The 18,678-nt window shown below is 34.5% G+C and overlaps 1 pseudogene; it reads left to right on the forward strand.

Moving 5' to 3' along the window:
- The window catches only part of LOC140682050 (dynein axonemal heavy chain 5-like), an 82,041-nt pseudogene that overhangs the window by 27,249 nt on the left and 36,114 nt on the right, over window positions 1-18,678 (forward strand).

Below are 18,678 nucleotides of genomic sequence, written 5' to 3' on the forward strand. Positions count from 1 at the left end.
TGGGATTTTTTTTGTTCACAGCATTTGTCTAGGGAAATGGAAAGACTAACTAACTGGTAAACAAATCCTTTTTCATAACTAAAACGAATAATATTATGATTTATCTATTTGGAATAAATGGTATATCTCCCTGTTCCACTGAGTGTTATCATCCCTGATTTCTGCATTTTGAGTTTACTTAATTTGTCACTGGTCTAGTAGGAGGCTTGAGCAGCTTTGTATGGTTGGTAGGGGCATGGATGTTATCTATGAAGTATTCACATTGCATCTACTTGTAAAGATTTTTAATTTTCTAAAGGACTTCAACGATTAATTTCACTCATGCTTAATTAAACCTATTTGTGCTTCAGGGAACAGCTCTTTTTCAAGTTTGGGATTGGGTTTCATTATACATTGTAAATAAATTTGAAAGAGAAAATTGAGAGCTTTTCAGGAGGAAAAAGGAAAAATATGCTTTATCAAGAAAAGAGTAAAAATAAATTCTTTAAAAATTAAACACATTCCAGTAATTAGAAAAGGTAATTTAAGGGTAAGATAGATGGCTTTTGACCTTTGAAAGGATTGTCTTGAAGAATGTATGTTTTTGAACTAAAATTTAGCGCTTCATTTTCTTTTTGAAGATTGTTAAAACTTATTCTGTATTAAGCAAAATGAAACTTCTAGCAGGACCAGTGATATTTTGAAACAATTATTAGCTGTGTAACAGGAATAGTGAGTTGAGATAGCGAAGGTCATAAATGAAAGTAAACGTTTTTCCATTTCGTAAAGTGGAATGACTTTAATAAAGGTCTCAAAGATACATGTGACAAATAATTTCATATTAGTTATTTGTAAGAAATACTTGTGATCTTTCTAGTGTTCTATGTATTCTGAAATGCATGTATATATAATTTACACTTGCTGCACATGTTTTGTATCTTGCGCTTTCAAAAATTTTTTTCAGCAATTTCAGAAAGACACAATTACTGAAGAAGTGGTAGAACTTTTGAGCCCTTATTTTGAAATGGCGGACTACAACACTGAGACAGCCAAGAGAGTATGTGGAAATGTTGCTGGCCTTTGCTCATGGACGAAAGCTGTGGCAGTATTTTTTCCATCAACAAAGAAGTATTACCTTTGAAGGTACGTCTGTCAGTCAAAGGCACCCTCTGCTCCTCATCCTCACCTGTTTGCGCTTGAGGATTTAATCTGTGGGAAACTTCATCTGCCTTATTTATGGTGGTTATCTGTCTCGAAATTTATTACCTTGAACACTGTACTTCTACAATAAAATATATTTCAAATATACTTCCTCTCGTACATTTGAGTTGTCAAAATTACAAAAGAGATTGTGTGGTTTTATCCCTCCGGACCCCTACTGGATGGGGTTAAAGCATCTGTCATCTAGGTAAATACACTACTGCAAATACTCTACATTAATTTTGAATTAAGTAGAAAAAAGCCTTGAGATTTGGTTCTTTTAATGTTCCAGATCTCAGTTCATAAGAAGATTGTACAGATACTCTTCATCTGTGTTATGTAGAGAAAAAAAACCTGGGCCTAAGTAGTTAGAATGAAAGTCAGGAAGAAAGTGGTCAAACATATTTAACAGAGAATAGCTTGTATTATACAGGGAATGACTGAGAAGACAGCAAGAATTGTATTTCAGCCTGGCATATTAGTTGGACAAATCAAATAGACTTCTCTTCTGCAAGCCATGTCAGAATAACTTTTGTGTCACATGAAGAATGACTGGCATTCCCAGAAGTATTTTTAATTTTTTTTTTCTAATTGACATTAAGGCAACTGTTCAAGTACAGCTGTCCGAAATAAGAATTTATTTGTTGTAAAATTCAAATAAAAGGTTTTGCTGAGTTGACATCTCTACTGAAGAGTTTGATTTGGAAATGTAGTACAGGAAAAACTTTCTGATGTGTTATAGCAAATACTTTGAAATTCTCTGTGTATTACTACACATCTGTGGTTTTGTTCTCTGTAGGCTAATTTAGCAATTCAAGAGAAACGCCTAACCAGTGCTATGCTGGATCTGCAGAAAGCTCAAGAAGAACTGGGAGCCAAGCAAGAAGAATTAGATATTGTGCAGGCAGAGTATGAAAATGCAATGAGAGAAAAACAGGTGAACTGGCCTTCACAAAAAAGAAGTTTCTAGCCTTGCTTTAAAGAACACTTGGTGTGTTCTTTCAATTTTACTATTATTCCTTGTTGATGGACAGCAGATAAGAGACAGATAGTATTTGAATACTGCCTCTTTGCTTTCTACCTCTCTCCTTTGCCTCTGATCCTCTCCTCTCTTCCCTCCCACCCTTCAAAAACTATTTGTATTCTTTATTCAGTGCCTACTACTGTAACTTCAAATTCCATGTATACTATATGTGTATAATATATTTGAAATTCTGAGTAGAATTCCCCAGAGTGAATAAGTATCAAGAATTTTATATACTATTCAACAACTGCACCAAAATAAAAGTCAAGAACAGGAATATTAAAAAGAAATACTGAATCATGTTTCTGGGAGATGTTGAGAGTTTGTCCTGATATATTTTTTCCATCTCACATTCCCTCCTCTGCATGGTGATAGAGATATTTAAGAATACATTTCTAACCTGTTGTTTATCCACTGGTTTAATGAGATGTAGAGATTTTTCTGGCCTATCAGACATACTACTGTAAACAATTTCTCTTGGTGCATGGTTTTCTCTAGACTCTGCTGGAAGATGCTGAACGTTGCCGACATAAAATGCAAACTGCCTCAAGTCTTATAAGTGGTTTAGCAGGTGAAAAAGAGAGGTGGACAGAACAGAGTAAAGAATTTGCCATGCAAACCAAGACGTTAGTTGGTAAGTTTTTATCCAAACCTTGGAACTTGGAAGCAAGTTGTTTGAATAATAGGGAGTAGTGAAACTGAAAACATTTGAAATGTCCAACTTTTCCTTTGTATGTTAGATCCCTGTCTCAAAAACAAGGGTAATTGTTTTAATTCCCTTGCTAAAGTCCTGTTAGGTGAAAAATAAATATAAGGCTAAAGTTCATATTTAAAAAGAAAAGATAAGGGATACTGTGAATGTGGAGGCATATATTTGGGACACTAAAATTTTAACTTGACTGATATTTGTAGGTAATAGTCCAAAGAGAGTGAGAGCCAATAAAATGTGTATAACTGAGAATATATATCGAGGTGAGGAAGCCTGATACTCAGGCACTGACATTTATAGGTAGAAATCAATATTTTTAACTGCAGTTACTAATGTTCATAAGAATTTGCTTCTTAGAAGGTCATGATTAGGTTTTTAAATTTGTACTTGTAAACTAAAGTACTTTGTGATAAATAATTGTTTCATTACTTAGATCAATCAATTAAATTTATCTCATCATTTACTGTGGGCTGAACTTTCTTCTTTACTTTTTACCTGGAAAGGCTACAAAAAGCAGCCTTGTTGTATGGGTTGCATTATAGTAACTAAATTGTGGTTTATTTGCGACTATAATATATATATATATGTGTATTAACTTATTAAAAATCTGGGATACCTTCCCTACATATTCATCCTATTTCTTTTATAGATAACTTGAAAGTGTCCAAAAAACACTAGCTCAGTATAAAAGTATGATATCTTCTCCAGTTTAAATTTTGCGTTCTTATTTCAGAGGTAAAAAACCCCCTCAAACTATGGTGTCATGAAATTTAGGGGGGAAATTTTGAAACTGAACAGAAGATTAAAAGTTGTCCCACTTAACACCTCCATAATGATGTCTCTGACAGTTTTTTTTACCAGTACTCATCATTGTAATTGATTTACAGTAATTTCATTGAATCAGTACTTACAAGGGGTTCCACCCTGCCCCCCCCCCACAACTCCCCCAACACACACAGCCCCCAATTGTTTAAGCCTGTTCCTATGAATGCACAAGGAAATGATGGAACTAAAAGTTCATGACTAAGTCCTCTCTGCCATATCCTGCTTGCGCAGGATCTGGTGTTTGGAACAGCATTACGTGTGTGTTGAATTGACCTTAACAAGCTGCCAGATGCTGATCTCTTGATTCCTACAATTGCATAGGAAGAACAAAGTAAATGTGGCCTCTGTTGAAATGTACCACTGTCATGCAATGCACCGAGCCTTGGAAAAAAGATTGATTTGCCTTCTTTATGGGTCAAAGTGTGTTTTTCAGTTACCAGCCAAAACATAGCAACACTAGCAACTAGTGAAGGAAACAGCTTGTTCATTAATAGAATTAGCAAAGTTGTAATGCTTTGGTTTGTTTTGGTTTTTTTTCCTCCTTTTTCTCTTTGAGGTGATGTACTCTTGGCTACAGCTTTTCTGTCCTATTCTGGTCCTTTTAACCAAGAGTTCCACAGTCTGCTGTTAAATGACTGGCAAAAGGAAATTAAAAGCCAAAAAATTCCTTTCCATAACAACTTGAACCTCATAGAAATGTTGACTGATTCTCCAACTATCCATGAATGGAACCTGCAAGGATTGCCAAATGACGACTTATCCATACAGAATGGAATCATTGTCATTAAAGCATCTCGTTATCCTTTGTTAATTGATCCACAAACACAGGGCAAAATTTGGATTAAAAATAAGGAAGGCAGAAATGACCTTCAGGTAATAGAAATGCTTGTGCTTTCAAAATCCCTAAAAGCTTACAAGCATTACAATTCAGTGATTCCCCTAATGCTTAGGAAATTATATTTATACAAAAAGCTTGGCTTGAATATAAAGAATATCTCAGATATATTTTATTGGAATTGAGATTTGATTAGATGTGGAAGTGTATCCTTTAACATCAGTGACTCCATGGTTTAATGAATTTATTTTAATGGAACACAAACTTTGGAAAATAGGCTGGATGGGCACTGTCTTGTAATAAACATGTTTTCAGAATAATGTAAGTGTTAGGAAAAAACAAAAACTAGTTGAATTAATACAATTCCATGTAAGGGTTTATAAATGAAGAATCATTTATAAATGTTATAGCAAGATTTTTTTTTTCATCTTTTAATCAGAAATTATGTTAGTTTTTGTTGTTTTAGTATGGATGCCAGCTGCTAAGTGCTCTGCAAATATACAGGGAAGATGTAGTGCTACAATGTACAGTCTGAGGCAAGATACACGAATTCAATTCAAACAAGAAAATAGGAGGAAGAATGTTCTTACTTGCTGCAATTATAATTACATCAATAAACCAGCTTTTTTTTTTTTTAAAAACCCAAAACCCTGAAATCCATAAAAGTAGCTTGAGGTGTGATAATAGAGTGGCTCTGTGAATATAACTACCGCTTTCATGGTGATTGTTATCTAGGTGTAGAAACCTTTAATGGCTGCTTAGTTATTATAAAAATTATTATTAGTTTGTTTACAACTTTATTAGCATCTAAGCTGAATGTGCTTTTTGAACATGTTGAAAATCTCAGTTATACTGGGGACTATTTAAAGCAAAGACTATTTAAGGTTCTGTTCCATGTAAACATCTCCTTTTCAAGGGTGAAAAAAACCACAGAAAAATACTTATCTTGGAATTGACCCTGGTGCAGTTTGACTTGGAGATGTTATCCAAAATAAAATTGAAGGTGCTAAAAGGTTCCTGTGAATTTTTGCTGTGAAATTCTTGAGTAATTGTACTCATAGGATATCAAAATTGGAAGTGCGGCTTTGCTTCTATCTTTGCAGCTGAAAAATAGAACTTTGCATTCCATGAGATCTGGCAATAGGATATGCTGATGTTCCCTTTCCTTGAGTTCACAATGTTTGCATTAATACTGGTCTACTCACAGGATCATTGCTTTTGGCAGTACTTTAAAGAAAATGAAATAATATATAAATATGAAACTAAGAAAAAGATTGGCATAAGGTATTGCATCTATGTTTTTAGATCACTTCTGTGAATCATAAGTATTTTAGAAACCGCTTAGAAGACAGCCTTTCTTTGGGAAGACCTCTTTTAGTAGAAGATATTGGAGAAGAGCTGGACGCAGCACTTGATAACATTTTGTAAAGAAACATCATTAAAACAGCTTCAGCCAACAAGGTAAAAATAAAACAAAAGAGCAAACATATGTAAATTCTCCTTTCCACCCTTCCCCTCCCCAAAACTTCTCAGCAAAATAACTCCTAATAAATATAGGACTAGAAAAATTAAACTCATTTAAATTTGATCAATGCTAATGAAAGAAAATAAAAGGTAGGGTTTATGTTCACAAATGGTAATATATTTAATGCATAGAGTTCCTTATTCCTTTGCTTATGACAATTTTTAGAAGTTGAAATAATGTTTGAATGGGCCATTTAAGGTGGTCCTGGACTGTTCTTAACAAAGTTTTTGCATCAGATGTATGATTTAAAAATGGATTTTTATGCCTTTAAGCAGAAAAACATAACCTTTTGTCCTATATGCAGTATCTGAAAATGTGTGTATTGGCTCTTTATATTTCAAGACTTTTTTTTCAACCTTTTTTAACTTAAGGTAAAAGTTGGTGATAAGGAAGTGGATGTTATTAATGGCTTGAGACTTTACATTACTACAAAACTACCAAATCCTTGTTACTCTCCTGAAATTAGTGCTCAAACCTCCATCATTGACTTTACTGTAACCATGAAAGGTCTTGAAAATCAACTCTTAGGCAGAGTCATTCTCACAGAGAAACAGGTTAAATAATTTGTTGTATCTCTTTTCCTGTCTGTAGTTCTGTTGAGAGTTTAGCTGAAGAATGGCTGCGCAGCAAGGGACACGAAAGGGTTAAGTTGATGAGAGTGTGAGAATACGTGACTTGTAGCATGAAAACTATGCCCTTGAGAAATAGATGTCTCTTAACAACCTTGAGCATACAGGTGTCTCGTTAAGAACCAAGATGTAAAATTGCTTAGTATGCAGAAAGATAATCAAGTATAAAGAAGCAGTAACTTGCAAGGCTTATCGCAAAGAGATATATGTGTTAATAGAAAGGTAACCAATCCTGAGCTTCGCTTTTGCAATATGTATGAACTAATTAGTGCTTGTATAAAGAAACTGTAATCGACTCCAATAAACTGAGACTTGTTGATCATAACAGCATGAGACTTGTCTCCCGCAACACTCTCACCAACATAGTTCTTATATTTTCCTGTAGAATATTTTACTTTAATTTATTACTCTCTATACCAATATTGCAAGGTAACTTTCTGGCTCTCTCTATTGTGATTATTCTTGATATAACCTATTTGTAATGGTTTAAAAAGTGGCACAGAAGCAATTGACTCATTAATGTGGAAGTTTCTCTGTCTCTTTATTGTTGCAACTGTGCTGTATTAACCTTATTTTTCCTGCCTCAATGAGTTATTACCTCATGAGAATGGCCTGTGAAAAGCAAAGGGGCCCGAAATCAAAACTGATGTTCTGTCTACAAGCCCTGGAGCTCATGGCAACATAACCTAATGCAAAGAATTCAGACTTAGTTATTTCCTTGCTCAAGGGAAAATGGGCCACCTACTGACATACCTTTTGACATTGCAGATATATTAGTTGAGGAAATCCAGGTTCAAGATGCCAGTCCCAATTAACATGCCACATGGAGTTCTGGAGGGAGGCTGGTTGGTACCTTTTAAACTATGGAACAGCTAATCCCTGTAGGTACAAGGTCAGGCAATGTTCACATTATAAGAAACACTATGCAGCTATGACTCTGTATTTACTAAGATTTTGGCAATAGTTTCAGTTGACCTTCACTAGAGAGGAAGGACAGGAATATCTTTGTTTCCTTTCGTGGCATCTGTTGAGGTTCTCCCATCATTCCAATACCTCCCTCTGCCCCGCCAGTGTAAGATTTTTCTTGTTAATAGACTCAGTCATCTTGTTCATGTTGAGTAGTTGCATTTCATTCCCAAACAGTGCATGGATCTCGTGAGAAAAGTCACACTCAATCTGTTAAGGTCTGTTTTTTATCAGACAGCTTCATTGCACCATCAGCTCCCCTTCAACCACTGATAGCTTGTCAACCCACTATGTAAAGAAATTATCACTGTCTATGTAAAACACTCTGTGATGTGTATATTCACAAAGCCTTATGCCAGACTTTACTTCTTGGGCCTTGAAGTATAGTACATTCCTCCAGGAGACAGTTTATTAAATTCCTCCAGTCATTGCTGTTGCTGTGTGCTTGCTTGGAGGACACAGGAAAGGGAGGAGCTTGACTTTTCTCAGAGGAGCCAAGAAGTAGATGGAGAACTAAAACTCATATTGGAACATGAAGAATTCTGATTAGATATGAGGGAAAATATAATTACATCAAGAGTGGTCATGCCCAGGAGTAGATTAACCAAGGACTTTGTGGGATTTCTGTTTTGGGAAGGGTTCAAGATTCACCTGGACATTGCACTGAGCAACTGAGCTGTTTAGGTCCAAGCAGGGGTTGAACTAGTTAATTTCTGTAGGTGCCTTCCAAATTAAAATTATTCTGCTGTTCAATGGCCTCTTTGTCACTAAGAGGGAATGTCTAATAAATGGACATAGGGTGCTCTCTCTACCAACTTCTCAGAGTGTTATGCTCACTACTGCTTTGTTTGAAACCCCCAGGGATATTTCCTCTAGATAAATGACAAGTGGACAACTTGACAGGCAGGGGAACTTCTACAGAATATACTTAACCATGTCGCAGTTTTCTTGGTCTCTCTTTATACACCTCGTGGTTCAAGGTTGCCTGAGAAGTCAATTTGAATACATCACATCCAAACACTTTCCTATGATGTCTAATGATGCATCTTTGGGAATCTGGGGGTTTCCCTCTTTGGTGTCTTGGTTCTTACTACCTTTTGTAGCCTTTGGTAGGAGAGTGGTGGAACTATTTTACTGTGAGAAAGTTTGCCAAATGATTTGAGCAGTATGACTGCTTGGTGATATCCAGTGTTACAATGTATGTGCGGAACTTCTGTCCCAGAAAGAGGAGAGATTATTTATTTGAAATCAGAGTTCCTCAAGATTTTTATGCACATTTCTATCATTCTTCCTATTCTACCATCTTTTATATGGTTGTGGTCTTAGAATGAATTTATTTCCTTCCTTTTCCAGCAAGGAAAAGGAGCATGGTATTTAAAATTTCTGCAAAGTCTGGCTCTCTGTTGTCTGCTATGTCCATTAAAAGAATCTTTGTCACATATATCTCACAGAATTAATTGTTTACTGATAGGAACACTAGTACTGATTTCTTCTTTTCCACCAGAATGTAAGCCAATTGCAAGATACAAGTGAAGCATAAGGATAAGCATACAGCTGGTAGATCTGTATAAATTTGATTCTCCTTTATTTCCTGGAGTAATAGGATTTGAAGATTTGATATATGTCTGAAGGTATTATAGCTTATGATATTAAAATCATATCATTATTTTGATACATTGGCTGTTATGTAATTTGACAAAAAGCTTGTTTTTTAGTGTCATAGGTAAGTCAGATTAGTAGTGGAGTTATAATATGCAGTAACTTTATGGTTTTTTGAATTTTCACATTCATATATCAAGATTTTTGCTGCAAAAAGCCTTGAGTTTTGTAAGGAACGGTTGATGCAAATTCTTTTACTTGTGAATTATTTTGTGAGAGGATGATATAAGCTATGTAGCAGCTCTCATATTTTATGAATATTAACAATAAATAGCATTCTTTGGTACAGTTGGCAAAATGTTGTCTGCTTGTGAAATGAACTCCATAAAACAGGATCTGAAATAGTCTCTTTGGTGCAAGTTCCTTGAATTTATGTACATGATAACTTGGTTTATTTTTTCTGCATTCTTGGTGTTATGACTGGAAATTTTTGAAGCTATGAAGAAAGCTTTCAACTATTTACACTTTTTCATTTGCAAAAAGCATTTTAAGAGCTTAATAGATGAGCTTAAGAGCTTTTTAGTAAGGATTTGATCTAGGGTTACTTCACTTTAGCTTGGTGAACTGTCTCCACCTTGTTTCCCAGGCTCTTGTGAGGAGAATTTCTTTCTGTTTTTATGAAGCATTGAATTCTAAAGTATGTTTAAATTTTTGAACTGAATCAGCAAAACATGAAGTTTAATTTGGCGCGGTATGTTAATTATTATATTTAATTGGATGATAACTGCCTTTTAATGCAATTTAGAAGTTCTCACTTCATCAAACTTGCATGAAAAGAATGTTTCATGAAACTTTTACCTGCTTTTCTGCAGTTCCATGAAGCAGCAGTTGATTGAAATGCAGATAACTGTAGTTTTCTTGTCTATTTTCATCATTTTTTTGTCAGATCTTTTGAATAAGTAAGCACATCCTCTAAGTTATGTTGCATTTGCATTATTCTAAAATGATTGTCCCACTAAATATTTTCTACCTGGTGATGATTATGATGTTGCAATATGCCAAGAAAAAAAACTCTAAATCTGATAATAAAAGATAATTTTTCTGAATTTCCTTTTTAAGGTAAAGGAGCATTCTTTAAAATAAATGAATGTTTATATTAGGAATGTAGGAGGAGAATGTAGGTTAAGAAGACCAAAAGTTTAGAATGTGGAAAAAGAATTTAAAAAAAACAATTTCAAAAGTTGTAATAGTTTTTCAAAGCTGCATGAAGAAAGACTACTCAAATGGGGGAGTAAAACCTCTCCTTAAGCCTTGCTAAGGGCTCAGGTCCATAATGTCTCTAGTGCTATATGAGAGGTTATGTGTTTCTTAGTGCTGTCCTTATTCCTTTGGAATATTAGCAGCCGGTAAACAACATGGAAATGGACTTGTAATGATGGAGTGAACACGGAACTTCCAAGTTCAGAGAGACAGTGTTAAAATTATTCACCAGACCACTGTAAATTTGGTGAAGTATTTATCTAGACAGCAAATATTTTTACCAACTGGCTCCCTTACTGTTCATTCATAAGGTTCATATTAACCTTCTCCTATGAAAAACTCTTAACCCGTCCTCTCTCTTTTCTTTCTTTTTACTTCACTGTACTGAAACATTTAGTTATATTTCAGTAGAGGATTTTTATCTCTGATGGACTAATTTATATGAAGTTTTTAAAGGTTAATTTTAAGAATGAACAGAACAGATTGTTATAGCTGAAAAATATTTTTCTAGGGATTTCACATAGCTGTTTTTTAATGTAAAACTCTTGGTTAACAGTTATTCATCTTCTATATTTGGGCACTGGAAAAGAATCTAGGTACATAAACCACCCAGATTGTATTACTAAATGTATAAAATAAATAATTCTAGTGATGTAACTCAAGTTCTACATATTTATTGATTAATGAAGCATTTTAGTGAGAGACTGAAACTATCCCTGTCTGATGGAGGAGTATTGGCACTTCTTGAAATATATGATGCTTGATTTGATGACTAAGCATGGCCATTGAGTCTAAGTTTTCCATATGGCAATTGTAAAGCAAGGCATAAATGAGGGTAAGATTACATGTAGGGGAATAAAATCCTATGTCTGGAATGGTGTTTGCATTTGTCTTTTCTGAAACAGAAAGAGAAGACAAACCATTGTGAACTTGTTATTCTTTTATGGCATGATACAAGCATCTTCCATAATATTTTTAGAAATTATTTGTTAATGCCTACTTATGTAGCAGGTTCAGATCCTGGCAATAGATATTATGTCAGAAATACCACTGGAATTATTTCCCCAAAATAATTCAGCTAGTTTTGACCTATGCTGTTTTAGCAGGATCAGTATTTTTTAAGCTAAATATTTGGGTTTTTTCTTTTATTTTTGATTGCTTGTCTGTTTCCCAAATATTACCATGTAATCCAATAGGAATTAGAGAAAGAAAGAACTGATCTTATTGAAGATGTGACTATGAACAAAAGGAGAATTAAAAACCTAGAAGATAACCTTTTATTTCAACTTACAAGCACTAAGAGTTCTCTGGCAGATGATGAGACTCTGCTAATTGTATTGAATAACACTAAGAAGACTGCTGAAGAAATAACACAGAAACTGCAAGCTTCTGCTGAAACTGAAGTACAGATCAATTCAGCCCACAAAGAGTACAGACCTGGTGAGTGAAGGTAGTCATAGAAGACAAATAGCTAGACCATATATTTAAAACACCAATACTTAGAGTAGGAGAAATGGTAGGATGAGATCAGGAAGACCAAAAACTGGTGGGAGAGATCTGTGTTTTCCTGTAAGTAAAATGTATCCAGGAGATGTCATATTGAGCTGTAACAGAGAAAATAGTCAATGTTATGCCTCATGTGGAATTTATAAAATTGAGTGAATTGTTCTCTTTGTAGACTTCCCATTACTCTATAAACAAGCACATCATTAGGGTGTTTAGGTAAGTATATGTTTGAGTTCAACATGTTGACATTCTTTTACAGAGCTTGTATAACATTAAGTACTCTCTATATCTGTTCTGATGAATGCTTCACCATTTATCCTTTGGTTGTTATAGTCAACAAATTTCATGAGTCTTTTGACTTTTAACTGACAGGTGAAAAAATGTGAAAAAAAACAGGGAAAACAGGGAAAAATAGCTCTCTGTAATTGTCTGTATTCTATGAAATGTGTAAGATGATACAGTTAGTGTACCAGAAACATTGCAGCTATTGTAAAACCTTTGTGTTTAAAACTGAATGACTCCTGAAAAGAAGTTAAATCAGTGCTGGGTAAGTTCAATCAATATAGCTATTTCTTCTATATGAATCTTGTAAAAGTTTATAAAAAGAAATTTGTTTGGATACTTAAACAGTATTTTAAACAGCCATAATTTTTATGTGTTCTGCTGCTGATCTGAATATTGCAGATCTCCAGATATGCTTGTATTTGAAAACTGGACTTTACATAGTTTGCATTAATTACAGAAAAGAATTTTTTCCCCTGATGTATACATGAGGATTAAATGAATGATTTTATTATTTTTCTGGCAGTAAAGAATAGAAAAACTCAAGGATCTTCAGTTATCATTAGTGTGAAGATCATTGTATGTGTTTTGGAGAGTTAAAGTTTTCTGCTCTACATTTCTACTTTTAATAAATTTTTCTTTCCTGCTCTTCAGTTGCAACACGAGGTAGCATCTTGTACTTCCTTATCACTGAGATGAGCATGGTCAATGTCATGTATCAGACATCACTTCGACAGTTTTTGGGGCTTTTTGACCGCTCCTTAGCCAGGTAATTTAGCTAACAATAATTTGTATTTACCCATTCCTGGAGGTGCCTGTAGTACAGTAAAGATTTATTGTAAACTAATATCAGAAAGAAGACTCTTGCTTCTTACAATCTTGATCAAGAATTGTCAGCTTAAATACCCATAAAAATTTGTAAGTTAACAAGGCAAAGACCCTTCTAATGTACTTACAGTCCCTCAAAATTTGTCATTAGATAATTAAATACCATTATACTGCATTGATTTTCAGCTGGACAAAAAGACTTGATTAGAAAGGATTTTTTGTTGTTGTTCCCTCAGTCTGAAAGTTGTTGCCAACTTGCTGTCTGATATTCTGTTTGTGATCTATTATTTTTCATGTTTTGAAAATACTGAACTATGGCTTTTTCTTTTTTGCACAGTATTCCCTTTCTATAAAGCCTAAGAAAATCAAATTTCAACTGCAGACCTTTCTTCTAACAGGTCTACCAAGACCCCTATAACCAGCAAGAGGGTTACCAATATTATTGAATATAGGACATATGAAGTATTCAAACATACTGCCTGAGGGCTCTATGAGGAGCATAAATTTCTTTTCACATTACTTCTTACTTTGAGGATTGATATACAAAGAAACAGAGTGAAACATGAAGAATTTCTGACACTTATTAAAGGTGAAAACTATGAATAAATTATAAGGAGAGCACATTATTATTTTAGAAAATTTATGTATTTGTATCTCCTAGCCAGCATGCTCCTTCCTTTTGCGCATGAGAAATCAGTCAATTGTAAGAATACATGTTTATCATTCTGATCTGGTGACAGACAACCTTGTATGGCAGCTCTAATTTCTAGCAGCACACTGAATATTGATGAATATATCTTTTTAATCATGAGAATTTGAAAGGAATATTGTTGTCTGCTGCTCAAATACCATCAGGTATGTGTTTAGCTTAGAAAAATTGTTATTGTACTAAACATATTATAGTAACTGCAGCAAATAGGGGCAGAAAATGATGCTAACATTTTAAAAGAACATTGGAGTCTCAGCTGCATGAGACAAGGTCATGGCTTTGGCCTCAACTGCATACAAGCACTGAGTTCACTTGAAAGTTTGGATCCATTTTATATTACCTTTTCAAGAGACTTAGTTTTCCAGGCAGTATTTATTAATGGATTATATGTGTAAATTTTTCGATGTTGAATCTTCAGAATAGCTTTTCCCAAAAAGCCTTTATTTCCAGGAACATTGCACAAAAAGCCAGTAAAGCCTCAAAATGTAAATTGGCTAATGCTTCTGACTAAGTTACATAATATTAAAAAAACACTATAAATTAACCAAATTGCAAACTCAGCTTAATCAAATATGGCATGGTTTTGTAAGGTAGAAAACTTCAGAAACATCATGATTTAAAAAATGTATTATTGTATTTGTTTTTTTCCTTCTTATTTTGTTTATTTTTCTTTGTCTCTCCAACAGTGCTAATAACTAATTTCAATTTCTTGTAGGTGGTGCTTCCCTAGACCTTAAAGCTTGTCCTCCTAAGCCAGCTAAGTGGATTCTGGATATGACTTGGTTGAACTTGGTGGAGCTCAGTAAGCTTGAACAGTTTTCAGATATTCTTGATCAAGTACGTAAGAGCTTTTGAAAGTTGATCTCTTGTCTAACAAGTATGTCCTAGTTTAGGGCAAATTTGGGGAAAACCCAGGAAATAAACCCCCACGGCCCCTCTCCACCCACCTGGTTCAGGGAAAAATTCCCTCTGAGAGAGAAGTGGAAAAAGAACCTGTTTATTCAACAAGCAAAGCACTCCCCAGCACCAAAACAATTAACAACACTAGATGACAACAAAACTCTTTCACCCCTCTGAAGAGATGAACAAATTCAGAAGGTCTTTCCTGGGAGTGGTCGCCCGGGTCTGGATGCTGGGGATGGCTGCTGCAGATCTCCAAATGCAGGCTCCTGGTGTTCTTTGGTGTTTCCCAGATCCCAGTCCAGAGCAGGCTGGATGATATTCAGAAAGAGGAAGGGAAAAAAACAACAGTCCAGGGAAAGAATTGGACTGCTTAACCTAACTAGGAAGCAAAGCAAGAAAGCAGGCAAAGCAAGCAAGCCAAGCAAGCAAGCAAGCAAAGCAAGCAAGCCAAGCAAGCAAGCAAAGCAAAGCCAGCCAGCCAGCCCTAGCCTTTTCTAGCTTTCCAGCAGACATGGGGGGAGGTGAATCAGATGATAACACAGCAAAACAAACCTTCACTTTCAGAGTCAGTTCTGAAAGCACAGAACATAATATCAAACGTAAACAGAACACACGATTGGAGATACAAACACCATAACAGTCACCCTAGGACAAAGTAATTGTCTGGTAACAATCCAGCCATGTGGTGGAAAATGGCTTATTTAATGGAAGAGAAGCAAAACTGACAGCAGATGGCCACAGCTATGGCCCTGACTGCTTAGCAACATATGTTGATATAAAATCTCAACCACGCCCAAGAAAATAAGAAGAGTGTAGAGTGTTCATACTTTCTAAAATGGTAATATTTTCAGATTGGGATTATCCCAATACAATTATCCAATTAATATATTGCAAATTTATTTTTATTCTGGTTATTACATTATCTTGCATCCCTGTTGTGCTTTCTTACACTATGTTTTATGATGCTTGTTCCAATATTACTCTGGTTACATGGAGTAAAAGTTAGGGAGAAGGTACATTCATGCGGAGAGCAATTATGTACTTGCTGTTCTCAAAGCTGTATCTGTGCCTAGCTATCCATATTCTGACATAGCTATGCTATATTATATCAGAATATAACATGCTGATTAATAGCTCCTGTTTTCAGAATATCAATACTCCAGGGTTGTCTATTCTACAATAGCATACTTATAATCTGAAATTTTATCCTATAATTTTTATTAGCCTTTTTAAATCTGTGGAAGAATGACTCTAAACAAATGCCTGGGTGTGAATTTCACATCTCTGACTCTCATTAAAAGTTTGCGACCTAGTGGCAGTGCAAATATGACTTGTCTGTTTAGTAATATTTGCTTCTTTGGTGGTATAATTGCAGATTTCCAGAGAAGAGAAACAGTGGAAAATCTGGTTTGATAGTAAGAATCCCGAAGAAGAATCGGTTCCTAGTGGCTATGGTCAATCTCTGGACTGCTTCAGACATCTTCTTCTTATCAGATCTTGGTGTCCTGACGGGACCATAGCTCAGGTATATTTTTACAGCCTACATGGTCTATTTAGGTATCACTACGGTAATAGTTTTCAGATTGCAGGTTTGTACTATCTTATATAATGCTAACGGTCCATTTTGTAATGGACCTTTATGTTGTATTTTCTGAAATTCTTTTCAGACTATTTATGTATTTGTTACAAGGGCAGCGATAAAAAATTATTCCAATATATTGAACAAATATTACCCACTGTGGTGATTTCTGCTGGAATCATATGTGTTTATCCAGATCTGCTTTATTAGTTCAGAAGATACTTTTGACTATCCTTGCTTACTCACTAGAACTCTAGAAGTGTCACTGTGTTAAACTGAAGTCAAATATTTTAATGAACTTGACTGGATGAGGTAAAATTGAAAACAATTTAATTGAGAAACTGCTTCTTGCATGGAAGAATTAGAATCACTTTGGAAAAATCTTTAATAAAGTCTGCTCAAAGTTCTCAATTTAAACACATCTATTTAAAAATTACAGAACTGAAGTTTATTAAATAGACCTTTTTAAAAGAAAAATATTTTTCTAGGAACTTATTTTAAAACTTTATGTTCTTCTCCAGTAAAAAAGAACAAAAATTTATAACATTACTGACAATTCAAGACAATTAATGATGATTTACTGAAATTAGAATCCATCACTTGAAGTGTGGTGTTAATTTTATTGATGCATATCTTTAGACATTGTGATTGGATTCAGAGAAAATCTCACCAATTACTGGTGTAACTGCAGTCAATAGATTAAGCAGTACTGTACGATGAATATCTCTATGATGTCTGCTATGTGTCTGAAACAGATCACACAAGATTAGTTCCTCCTTACTGTTAATGGGGCAAGGTAAACTTACATCTTTCCATGGTTTTATGAAAACTGATAGTTTATCAAATGTTATATGCTGAATGTCTTTTGTCTCCGAGAGATAACCCAGAGGTGTTAAGGGGAAGATTTATCTAAGACAAGAGCTGTGTGGGGGGAAAAGAGTGTAAGAAAGATCATCTCAGACTGTTTGAAAGAGCCTTTTCTATTTCTTTGAGAAAAAGAACAATAATCTAGAATTTTTAAAGATAAATAGAGAGGGAAGAAGAGTTGGTTTTCACCTATTCCTCTGGATTGTCTACTTAGTGATAGTTATTGTAATCATTACTACTGTTAATTCTTTGCTTATTTTACTGCAGAGTGAGAAAGGCCTACAAGCTTTGAAGCCCATCTTTAGAATTTTTATCTTTTTTTTCTAGATTCTGAGGCTAAGAGTTACACTATCTAATGGAGATATCCTTAAATCATAAAAATTTTTCCAAAGTTTTAGAGAAGTTGTTATTTTTTATTATACTCTAATTATGGTTACATATAAAAATACATACAGATATATTAATTATTATAATTATTTTTTAAAAATTCACTGGTTGTAAAAGGCTATAAAAAATAATGCCTTCAAAGACAGTATGATGTGTTGACATGTAAAAATAAACTTGTTGTATATTTATATTTTTGATATAAATTTTTAAATTTCTTTGGTCTTCAGTTGACCTTTTGGTAATATTTACACTGGGAAGAAAACAGTATAAAATGGTTAGGTCACAAGTTAAATTTACCCTTTTTAATATAGGCAAGAAAATATATCATTGACACTATGGGGGAGAAATACGCAGAGGGAGTCATCTTGGACTTGGAGAAAACATGGGAAAGAGTCAGATCCACGTACTCCCCTCATATGCTTTCTTTCCGTGGGCTCTGATCCTACGGACTCAATTATTGCTTTGGGAAAAAGACTGAAGATAGAAACATATTGTGTTTCCATGGGCCAGGGGCAAGGAATCCATGCTCGTAAACTTCTACAGCAGACAGTGGCTCATGTAAGTAACAAAAACCGGAATGTTTTTCTCTCTGTATTAAGCACTTAGAAATAAAAATCCTGCCATGAGATAAAGTTGTTTGGTGGGTAGTTAGTGCTGATGCAAATGCCTACGTTTATTTATATACGTGTCCTAAGCAAGAGAACTGTATTTTTACACTCCTTCAATTTGCCACAGCAAACTTCTTGATACTGTGCAGGTGCTTTTCCTTGAAAATTGAGTGTTTTTCATATAAAATGGGGATTTTATAGTGATTGCAGACTGATGAACAGAGCTGAATTGATTTTTTGTTTTTATTTATTATATAACCAGCAAATATTCTTCTGTAGGCATTTCAGATTATATTTTCAGTTTTTTATTTTAGTAATATGGATGTACTTTGTCAAATAAAGAAAATGAATTCCAGATATGCTATTGATAGTTACATAAACTTGAGAAAAACAAGATAACTACAGCAAGTTATTTTGTATTGCTGTAGTCTGAACCTGAATTTGGACTTGGGAGGGAC

The sequence above is a fragment of the Taeniopygia guttata genome, chromosome W (assembly GCF_048771995.1).
Source record: "Taeniopygia guttata chromosome W, bTaeGut7.mat, whole genome shotgun sequence".
NCBI classification, from domain to species: Eukaryota; Metazoa; Chordata; class Aves; order Passeriformes; family Estrildidae; genus Taeniopygia; species Taeniopygia guttata.